Source organism: Cnephaeus nilssonii, assembly GCF_951640355.1.
Source record: "Cnephaeus nilssonii genome assembly, chromosome: 14".
NCBI classification, from domain to species: domain Eukaryota; kingdom Metazoa; phylum Chordata; class Mammalia; order Chiroptera; family Vespertilionidae; genus Cnephaeus; species Cnephaeus nilssonii.
In genome coordinates this window covers 25,284,730-25,295,403 of record NC_137085.1, presented here as the reverse complement: position 1 = coordinate 25,295,403, position 10,674 = coordinate 25,284,730, and the positions used below count along the sequence as shown (strand labels likewise).

At 38.2% G+C, this 10,674-nt stretch overlaps 1 long non-coding RNA gene across 1 annotated transcript in view; it reads right to left on the bottom strand.

Annotated features, from left to right (window-relative positions):
- Positions 1-3,247: 3,247 nt before the first annotated feature.
- The window catches only part of LOC307110445, a 34,631-nt gene continuing 27,204 nt past the window's right edge, over positions 3,248-10,674 (bottom strand). The window contains exon 3 of the long non-coding RNA XR_013814442.1: positions 3,248-3,352. This is a non-coding gene — a long non-coding RNA (uncharacterized lncRNA). The remainder of the gene's footprint in view (positions 3,353-10,674) is intronic.

Here is a 10,674-nt window from a genome sequence, read left to right as displayed (position 1 = left end):
CATTCTTATGGATCCAGATCCCTGCCCTGACTGTCCAGCTGTCCTGAAGGGGGCTCAGATTATAAGATGGATTGCATACAACTGTTTTGGTTGTATTCCTTCAGTTATAGCAACTGACGGACACAGTCATGCAGAAGCCCAGCAGCGTTCAGTGAGTCTCAAGTGTTTGGTCCCTAGGTAAGAACATGCAAAAAATAGGAACTGGATCATACAGGGTAAACACCAGGGGTAATAAGGTTTTTAATATATACAATTTAATTTTTGTTATCAGTTACAGAGACAATTATGGAGAGTAAGCAAGTCTTATTTTTTAAAAAGTAGTATGAATGTGAGTACTAGGAAGGATTAATGGGCTGCGTTTCAACATTCCGTGTTCGTACTCCCTTTTGTATGTTTATACTGTTAATGCCATATTACTATGAGATAATTTGTTGCATAGTGTTCTTATTTGTATAAACATTTGTATGCACGTTATATTGTAATAGCTTTGCCTGTATTTATTGCAAGACCACCAGCTCCTGGAAGCTGAGTTACAGAGTACTTAAATGGGGTGTTCACAGTGACTTGGATACGCCAACTAGAAATTAAATAAGCAAATATATATAAATATAGCAGGTTACATATATATATTTATAATGTGTCTTTTTATTAACCGTTTGTACAATAAATGTTACTTCCCATGCGGTTATTTTATGGTTCATTTGCAGTGACTTTTAAGGCAGTACTGTTTAGCACTTTGATATTAAAATTTTGCTTATGTTTTGCTAAATTTAAATATAATGTTTGAAGATTTCTAGGTCTAAAAGTCTTTATATTATATATTCTGTATCAAGTCAAAATATGTTTGGCCATTTTGCTAAGAAACAAACTTTGAATGTCAAACTGATATCACAGTAGTTTTTGTTAGCTCTGAGTCATTTTTGCTTTTTAAAGGAAAAATAACAAAACTATGCTGTTTATATTGTCATTGAATTATACAATCAAACAGATGCCAAATGAATTGCCTAACTGCTGCAAAGAGGAACCCAGATAGCAAACCATATATGTTTTTTTTTTCCCAAGAGTCATTCTGATAGTTGATCATATATTATGTTTGTGTGAGCTTTTATGAAAGATTATTATTTTTATATCAAGATGATAGCATCTGGAATGTTAGGATCTTGGAATGTTAAAACTTGGAAGGGGCCTGACTTGTCAGCTAGTCCACCCCAGTCCCAAAATTCATAGAGGAGAAAACGGACCCAGCAAAGGGTAAAGAGTTAACCAAGGTCAAAGAGCTAGTACCAGAATCAAGTCTAAGACCTAAATCTCTTTTCCATAGTCTTTTTACTCAACTTACTTCATCTATAGGAAAACAGGCTTTTTAAACTAACCAGAAATACTTATATTTTACCTAATAATAACCATGAGTAAAGTCATACTTTTTGCATTACTTTTTTCAGCTTATATGCGAACATAATAAACATTATTCAATATCAGGAAAGCTAACATTTCATGTAAGGTAGCTTCAGACCAAATTCAAGTTGAATTTGAATGAGTTAGAAGTACTGTGCATACATAATCCTTCCGTGCACCATTAGTATTGGAAAGTCAGTCCTTGTTTTTTTGTCATGTCTGAAAAAGAAAAGAAAAGAAAAACACACAGAGAGCTCTAGAGAAATGCTGTTCCTTTTTATTTTTACACCCATCAGATTTAAGGAAAAAGACCTTTTAACCGTAATATCGATTGGTTGGAAGCAATGAAGAAGATTCTCAGTGATAGGCCCAGACACTTAGTGCTGAAAACAAAGATTATAGCCAGCGTTCTTCTGTCTTCCATAGTCATTGCAACTATGAGAGCCTTGGGAGGCTCCCACGCCATCTATCGATTCAGCTCTCTTTTTTTGTCTTCATGTGGACACACGAGTTTATACAGAGTGGATGACCGAACTAGCTCAGAAGAGGACAGCAAGAATTCAAGCAGGTGATTCCTCCCTTGGGGAGAGCTCTCTCAGCGTGAACAGGCCTCCCGTGGGCGGAAGTCAGGAATCCACCAGCTGTTAGTGGAGAGTGCCTTGCTTTCATTTCAGACAGCGGAGTTTTCCAGAGTTCCTCTGCTCCTCAAACAGCATTGCTCTTTAGTATGTGTTAACCTGTGGTTTGAAAGAAATGCTCTTGTACATTAACAATGTAAATTTAAATGATTAAATTAAATTACATTTTATCAGTGGCTACTGGTGTGTTGAATAAGCATGCTTCATTTACCAGTATTTTCTTTATCATTTATGTAATAGTATTTGCTGTGAACTCTTAAATACATCCGCAAATTGATTTTTTTTAAAAGGCTTACTAATGCTGAAAAATTAATAGGCATTCCAATTGGAAATATGTTAAACCTCACTGATTGGGAAGGAGGACATTCTAAATTCGATAACCATTTAACCATGACTATTTCCTGCGGGCAAAGCACTGTTGGGTGCTTTGAGATACAAATGCACAGGGTATGAAACTGTTTTTTGTTTCAGTTGTAAATGGAGCTAACAATTCATGGTCTAAGTGTATTCTTTAGGGGTATGAAGGGTTTGTCTCCATATCAAGATGATGGGATATCAATTGTGAATCAGAATTTACAAGAATCAAGGTTAGAGTTCTCAAAGATTGATTGGTACTCTGCCTTTTTTTGGAAGCCATTACTACTACATTGCTAGACACCCCTCTCTGTGGGCAATGCAAATGCAACTTTTATTCAACTCTACCCCACACAGCATATATTGAGTTAGTGCAAACACATTTTTTTCTGTGTTTTGATGGTTCAAAAAGAGAAATGTGGAGCTCTCGTGATTTACTTCATCCGTTTATGCATAAAGCATTTTCTGTGACATCTAAGTGCCATGTGTGGTCTAAAAGCCAAACAAACCCATCTTCCTGCTGCTCAGCAGTACTTACATTTCCTCAGCAATAAAATGTGGTTAGTAAGAAAAAAATGAGAGATAATGAAGCATCATCTTGCCTATGAATTTAAATATAGGGGCTTGGCAAAAATAAAAAAAGGAAAGAAAGGTCGCTAGGAGCAAAAGTTTGGTTTTGAATGGGTAGAGAGGCAAGAAGGTCAGGACTAAATAAGGGGTACTTGCCTGTAGTTGAATTTTCATAAGTTAAATACACAAAGATAATACAAGAAGCTAAATGTTGACTTCTTTAAAAATTGTGGTAAGTCCAGCAACAGTGGTTCAGTGGTTGAGTGTCAACCTATGGTTCGATTCCCAGTCAGGGCACATGCCAGGGTTGCAGGCTCAATTCCCAATAGGGGGTGTGCAGGACGCAGCCAATCAATGATTCTTTCTCATCGATGTTTCTAGCTCTCTCTTCCTCTCTGAAATCAATTTTTAAAATATATTAAAAATTGTGGTAAAATACACATAACACCATCTTCACCATTTTTAAGTATATGGTTCAGGGATGTCGAACACATTCACGTTAACCAATCTTCAGAACTCTTCATCTTGCAAAACTGAGACACCTACAGTCTTTGTGCGAACATGTTTCATTTCTTTAGAGTAAATACATAGGAGTGGAATCACTGGGTAGGTTTAACTTTATAAAAAGTTGCCATGCCTTTTTACATAGAAATAGAATATTTGGCCACCCACATGGCCCCTCAGGATAAACATGTTTCTCATACTTCCATGCAGCCAGGGGTGGTCTTGGCAGTCTGTTCTGGTCAATGGGATATAAGTAACATTGCCATCTGGGTACTATGTCCTATATACCCCTCTCCTTCCAGGTGGCATCTGACAGCAGACTTCTAGAGACATTATTATTGTCTGGCCCCAGAAAGTGTCTCTGTGGGTAGAAATTTCAACTTGGAGAAGAATCAAGAGCAGTATCATGATAGGTGATATTTTAGGATGCCTCGTGATAGGCATGGTCTTGGAATATGCTGTAACCCACATTAGCTGATGCCGGAAACAAATCAGTTTCACCAAAAGAGAGATGTTGACAGGAAGCCAGGAAGGCTGGTCAACAACCTTAATTGCTCTAACCACTCACCCTTTAGTTGTTTACATTATTAGCTGAAGCAGCCTCCAACTTTGTTTTTCCCATGTAAGTTTCTGTTATTTTGCCTAAGATGTTTTTCCCCAAAACCTCAATAAAAGGGATGGCAGAGCCAGAGCAGTCCTCAGTTCTCCCACTAGAGGTGGACTACCGCCTGGCCCCCCATTTCGCCAAATTGAATTTCTTCAAGTCTCCTTTCATTTGTGTGCGGCCCTTCTCCAGAACTGGAACCCTGGACCACGCTGGATGTGGAAAGGGATTCCTACAAGCTGAGACCTCTGCTCTTTAGGATCTAGAAGGGATTGTTTTGAACTCCCTATTCCATAAATAGGGAGGTCCAAAGACCTCCTTGCGATATCTTCAAATTCTGCCAACTTATACAGTAGCCCTGGCTTTAAGGTGCCACTTCTGTTTGCATAGCTCTGTTAATGAACTGTCTTGCTGTACTTCTTTCTGGTGTCACCCCTATTTCTGGAAGTACAACTTGGATCTTTCCTTAATTTCCACCTCAAAATCATACATAAGACTTTCCCAAGTTCTAGAAACCTATCTTAAGCAATACCTGGTGTCATTCACCTATTCTTATTCTTCCCTCTCTCCATCTTCTATCTGGAACATGAATGCTTTTTAGACTACGGAGATAAGGGTACCTCCTAGAAATTGCGGAAAAACAATTTGGAAGGAAACCAGGTCTCTGAGTTTTGTGGAGAAGAGCTACCCTTTTAAGTCTTGGGTTTCTTATATTAAACTGTTCATGAGAAAGAAACGCCTTGTTTAAATCACTGTTTATTTTGAGTTTTTCCATTATTGAAAGCTGAACTAAAATCCCAACTAAGATACACAGGACACAAGAAAAATAGCCCATCTGCAGCACAGGTTTTTTTGTTGTTGTATTTTGCTTGTTTTGGTTTGGTTTGGGTTTTTTTTTTTTAGTGCCAGGAGTATTAAGGAAAATGACTCAGTGTGAATCAGTCATGTTTTGAGCCTACCAAAAAAACTCAAAGACATCTTAGGTCACAATTATTTGTTCATTTATTAATTTCTAGATTCATTCACCTTTGAACTAGGTCCTGTGTTTCTGCTTCTTCATAACCTCATAGACCGGATGCAGCCTGCCCCCTCATGGTGGTACTTCTCTCTGTCTTGTGGTTCTTCTCTTATCACCATCTAATTTCACTTTTGCCACTCACCACCTTATTCAGTCTTTTCCAATTCCTATTCCTGAGAGAGAAAATGTAATCGGTCCAGCTCAATTTTTCATGCCAGGCCAAGTGAGGTCCCTGACAATCTGTGGATTTGGTGCCCTGGGGTCATGGCTGGTCCAATCAGCTGTACTTCTTTCTGGTGTCACCTGTATTTCTGGAAGTACAACTTGGATCAGCTGTACTTCTTTCTGGTGTCACCCCTATTTCTGGAAGTACAACTTGGATTGAGGAAGAACGTGCATTGACCCTTCGGAAAATATTATAACTTGAATAGTTTCTATCTACAGGGGTTGTGATTATATTGTCACTGGGACTAACATGTCTAGTATATAGGCCAATTATAGAGGACAGTTGACTTGCTCATGGGGCCAATTGTAGAGGACAGTTTTGGTAGAATCATTCTTTCTCAATCTCTTAAGTGCCTAGCACAATGCCTGGTTCCCTGAAACCCTTAGAAAATGCTTGTTGAGTAAATTCAAGTTAATATTTATTGATGGGGGTGGGAGATGGGAAACATACCAAATTCTCAAGAGATAGACTATGTCATGATTTTCAAAGTTGGTATCTATCTAGAGCCAAAGTGTCTTAGTTTCATATTTTTTCTGAACTTCAATGCAAAAAAAAAAGACAGAGAGAGTGAAAATTAGAACAACCTCAAGGAAGGTTTGTTTTTTTCTTTCCTTTAGAAAGCAGCTGTCAGTTTAACTTATCCCAAAATACTGTCAGTGATGAGCATGACTGAAAATGCATTTTATCTGTAATTAGAGAGATTACATTAAACACTATTATTTGCAGACACACATTGAATTAACCCTAATCGAGGCTAGCAAATAGTAGAGCCTGCCTATTTTTTGCCTCAAAAATTTTAGAAAATTGTGACAGCTGACACATGAGGGACTATGCTGACGATATTTCTTTCCATCAATTGCCAGACAGTAATTGTAATTGCCTTTAAAATATTTTAAGCAGTTTCTTCAGTAAATCAGAAGTTGCCACAAATCATAGTTTCTAAACATGGGGTTGTTGACTGTGCATTCCAATATGAGTTTAATGAATTGATTTTCTAAGGAATTTAACTTTGCATCTGTTTTCAGGTATAATTAATTCACTGTGGTTAATGTGATTAGCATGGATATCAGTGGATTATACATGATCCCCTTTATTTATTCACTTATTTTTAATCTGCCATACTGTCCATTGGGAAATTATGTAAGTTTTGGGGGAAAACATCTTGCTAGTAGCTTTGATCACATTGGATTTCTGCAAAGCAGAATCCTGGCAGGAATTCACTGATTATTCACAGACTGTGAATCAATGTGCTCTTGTTTGAGGGACCTATTAAAGTTTACACAGTCCCTGTCTTTAAAGAGTTTATAATCCAGAGGGGAAGGTGAGACAAACATTCTAATGAAAGTCATTGTAAGAAAAATAAAATGACTATACCCAGATTCTTCTTTCTCTGAGCACCTCTCCTTTCCAAAGGGTCAATGCATGTTCTTCCTTAAACACAGCTGATTCCCCTGCTCTCCTTAAATAATGCTATTACCTAGGGCCGAGGTAGGCAAACTCATTAGTCAACAGAGCCAAATATCAACAGTACAACGATTGAAATTTCTTTTGAGAGCCAAATTTTTTAAACTTAAACTTCTTCTAATGCCACTTCTTCAAAATAGACTCGCCCCGGCCGTGGTATTTTGTGGAAGAGCCACACTAAAGGGGCCAAAGAGCCGCATGTGGCTCGCGAGCCGCAGTTTGCCGACCACGGACCTAGGGGATGTCAGTGGCCTGCCTCTCCTCCAATGCTTCCCCCTATCCTAGGCAGTCATATTCATGGCTTCAACCACCACTTTTGAATCTATATCTCTAACTCCGTCCTTATCTCTGAGCTCCCAACTTGGAGGTTCCAGATGCCTCCAGAAATCTTCACCTGCATATCCCACAGATACTTCCAATTTAACATACCAAACCCAAATCTGTGATCTCCATCCAAATTTGCCCCTCCTGTCTTCCCAATCTCTGTAAATAGTTCCTCTATTCACCCAATTGCCCAAGCCAGAGATTTTCAACTGGTGTGCCCCAAGAATTTTTAAAACATGTAATACCTGACTATTTAGTCAGAGGCACTGACCTCTTTTCCCTTCAATTATCTAATTTTTAAAAGTGACAACAGCCGGACCAGTGTGTCACAGTGGTTGAGTGTTAACCTATGAACCAGGAGGTCATAGTTCAATTCCCGGTCAGGGCACATGCCCAGGTTGTGGGCTCAGTTCCCAATGTGGGTCATGCAGGAGGCAGCCAATCAATGATTTTCTCTCATTATTGATGTTTCTATCTCTCTCTTCCTCTCCCTTCCTCTCTAAAATCGGTAAAAATATACTTTAAAAAATAAAATAATAAAAAAAAAACACGACAACAGCCAACAGAACAATAGCTATCCAGTGTAAAAGAATCAAAATTATTCCTACTTATTTTGCCAGATTGGCAAAAAAGTATATTTTTTAGTGTGTCAAAGAATTTCAGTAATTAGGTTTATGTGTGCCAGGAGATGAAAAAGGCTAAAAATCGCTAATCCAAGCTAAACTATTGTTGTGAGTCTCAGAACACGAAGGTACTCATTCATTCTCCTTGGTTCTCATAATTTAATGTTCACTGGAATCATCCAGAAAGCTATTTAAAACTGTTTTCTGAGACTCATGTCCAGAAATTCTGATTTGGCCATCTAAAGTGGGGCCCATGAATTTGCATTTCTAACAAGCCCATGAGTGACACCAATGCTGTTGGGTGAGGGACCACATTTTGAGGAAAATTGCCCTAGAGCAGTGGTTCCCAACCTTTTTTTGGCCATGCCCCACCTAAGCATCTCTAAAAGCCCAATGCCCTCCCTGTGACTTACAATTCTTATTATTCAAAAAGTAAACTCCTATTCACGTGGAAGAAGCCTAAAAAGCCATTAACTTGGTCTAAACAAGCTTCCAAAGAACATGGCATCCATGAAAGAGAAAAATAAAAGAATGAAAGGACAGTTGAAGTACTGAGGAAGAAATCACTAAGAAATTGTTAAATATAATAATAATATGAAGTGATATGAAAAAATAGCAAAGTTTCAAAACATACAATAGAGAACTGAAATGCATAAATATGTCACAATGTATATTTATATACTGTATATGGGCCCCTGAGAACCATAAGAAATGCAAAAAAAAAATCACTGTTAATAACTCATTCTTGAATTGCCCCCCTTAAAAATCAAATTGCCCTCCTGTGGGGCATGTGCCCCACATAGGGAACCACTGCCCTAGAGAATGAAAAGAAGTCAGGCACATTTCTATAACTATGTGAGTAATCACTGGCAAAGAGTGAACATCCAGGAAGCAAATCTCTTTCACATCAGCCAGAGGCAGTATGAATTCATGAAACAGCATGTGACTCATATATTTCTTCCATCAACTGTGTATGGAGTGCCTGCCCGCTGTTAGGCACAGTGCAAGGCACTGAGCTAGGCTCTGAGATACAGTAAAACTATGACATAATCCATGTTTTAACAGGTCAACTCGAGCAATTCATTGAAACCTAGATGTCTCGTCTGTAAAATGGGGATAAAATGGCACTGTGTTGACTTTATGAGATACCAAATAGAGCAGTGGTCAGCAAACTGCGACTCGCGAGCCACATGCGGCTCTTTGGCCCCTTGAGTGTGGCTCTTCCACAAAATACCACGGCCTGGGCAAGTCTATTTTAAAGAAGTGGCATTAGAAGAAGTTTAAGTTTAAAAAGTTTGGCTCTCAAAAGAAATTTCAATTGTTGTACTGTTGATATTTGGCTCTGTTGACTAATGAGTTTGCCGACCACTGAAATAGAGGACTCTATTAACTGCCTAGTTCAGCACCTCCCACTTTGATTCTCAATAAGGGTGCTTAATAGTAATTAGTTCTTACTTTTATGTTAGAATTAACCACTCTAAAATGCTATCAGATATTAGTTGTCACAAAAAAAAATTAGTTGTCATTATTTTTAGCATTATTTCATAAACTCTCTCAATGAGCAAGAGAGTAGTTGTCTAGGCATTAACAATATGAGAAAAGACCCCAAACAACTGAAGACATAGAGGAGCTTTCATGGTCATAGAGCCCAGAGTTTGTTTGTTTGTTTCTTTCTTTCTTTTTCTTTCTTTCTTTCTTTTTTTAAAGTTTCTTTCTTTAAGATTATTGGGGCTTAAGTGTTAATAATAGTTTCCCGCAAAAAAGAGACTCTTTCACATTGGCACACTGTTTGATTAATTGTAATTTTTCCAGATAAATTGGAGTTGGCTCAGGAGCCAAGAGAAACTACAGAATCTAATCATTCTTACTAGATTCTAGGATTTCAAGTGTCACCTTGCCTGAAAGGAAGTGGCTATGGATAAAGAGAAAACTCCTATTTGTTATTAAAGGCTAAATGAGGGACAGCCAAACAATGGAATGCTATTGAGCTTTGGAAATGATATTGATTTGAATGTACTGATATAGAAAAAATGGCAAAGACAGCAGTATGTGTCATTTTGATTTTTAAAAAGATTATAGGCTTGTCCTGGCCCAGTGGCTCAGTCTGTTGGAGTGTCGTCCCATACACCAAAAAGGTTGCAGGTTCAATTCCCAGTCAGGGCACATTAGGTTGCAGATTTGATCCCAGTTAGAGTGCCTCTCACAACGATATTTCTGTGTGTGTGTGTGTGTGTGTGTGTGTGTGTGTGTGTGTGTGTGTGTCTATGTTCCTCTCTCTCTCAAATCAATAAACATATACTTGGGTAAGGATCTAAAAAAAAAGATTATAGGCTTATTTATGTGTCTCTATATAGAAAAAAGTCTGGAAATTTATACTCCTATATATTTGTCAAATGATTATGATTAACCTCCAAAAAGATGAGTCTATATTTTCTAGATTTTATTCAATGACTATATGTGGTGTAAAAAGCACTTAGAAAAGAGAGGTAGAGAATGAGCCCACAGGTTCTACAAGGAACAAATAAACCCATGGAAGCCCTCAGGCAATGTTTCTCATAATTTGGATGCATATTAGTATCACCTGGGGGGTTTTAACAACATCTCAATAACCAGGCTGCCCAAGAGCAATTAAATAAAAATCTCTGGGGCTAGAAGCCCAGCTTCAATAGTGTTCAAAGCTCTCAGGTATTTTCAATGTGTAGTCAAGGTTAAGAACCACTGTCTCAGGAGACCTTCTGCATTTCCTTGCACTTGGTAGGCCATGGGTCCCCACAACCAAGCGAGGCCCCAAGAGAAACATCATGTTCCTTGGCCCCTGATATCAACATGACTTTATTCATATTTCAGAATAATTTAGAAATGGATCAGGGCTAGAAATTATTTTGGCCACCAGATGGATTTAAGAAGAAATGGTGGACCTAGCTGATTTGGCTCAGTGGATAGAGATTGGCCTT